Below are 850 nucleotides of genomic sequence, written 5' to 3'. Positions count from 1 at the left end.
TTGATCCTCGCTCTCTTGAGGATTGTGCTAGGCCTACTTGGGACACAAATCCTTCAAGCATCCGCTATCCTCCTATCAATGCTACTAATTTTGAGATCAAGCCGGCTATCATCAACATTATCTCTAACTCGGTGAATTTCTATGGTCTTCCTAATGAAGAGCCCAATGTTCATCATCACTCTTTCTTGCATGTGTGCACTACTTTTGGGATTAACTGAGCTTCTAAGGATGCTATCTTGTTGAGGTTATTCCCATTTTCTTTGAGGGACAAGGCTAAGGGATGGTTGATGTCCTTGCCTCCCAATTCTATCACCACATGGGATGAGATGACAGCGCAATACTTGACGAAATTCTTTCCTCCGAGCAAAGCGACGCAAATTAGGGTGGATATCATGTCCTTTGCCCAAAAGGATTTTGAATCATTTTATGAGGCTTGGGAGCGCTTTAAAGGAATTATTCGAAATTGCCCAAATCATGGTCTTCCGGAATGGGTGTGTGTACCAAGCTTTCTATAATGGGTTGTGCATGCATACTAAGGAGACTATTGATGCGGCTGCAGGAGGTTCTTTTATGACCAAAAATCAAGAGGAGGCTAGGGAACTACTTGATAAAGTGGCCAAGACCACTAACTCTTGGTCCTCGGTGAGGGGGAATCCAAAGCAAGGAGGAAGCTTTAGAGATGATGAGGTTATGTCTACCTTGGCTATCATGGCAAAGAAGATTGATGCATTGACACTAAATCAAGCTCAAGGGGTACATGCTATGCAAAACATACCTTCCTACATTTCTTGTGATTATTGTTGTGGATGCCATCCTACGGGGGAGTGTCTTATTGCTTCTTCATCTAATC

At 43.2% G+C, this 850-nt stretch overlaps 1 non-coding gene across 1 annotated transcript; it reads right to left on the bottom strand.

Moving 5' to 3' along the window:
• Window positions 1-375: 375 nt before the first annotated feature.
• Window positions 376-481, bottom strand: LOC119981582. Its single transcript, XR_005464189.1, has one exon. It is a non-coding gene; the product is annotated as a small nucleolar RNA R71 (small nucleolar RNA).
• Window positions 482-850: the final 369 nt, after the last annotated feature.

This window comes from Tripterygium wilfordii, chromosome 16 (genome assembly GCF_013401445.1).
Source record: "Tripterygium wilfordii isolate XIE 37 chromosome 16, ASM1340144v1, whole genome shotgun sequence".
NCBI lineage: Eukaryota > Viridiplantae > Streptophyta > Magnoliopsida > Celastrales > Celastraceae > Tripterygium > Tripterygium wilfordii.
Note: the sequence above shows the minus strand (reverse complement) of the source record. Positions and strands in the feature narration are given on the sequence as shown.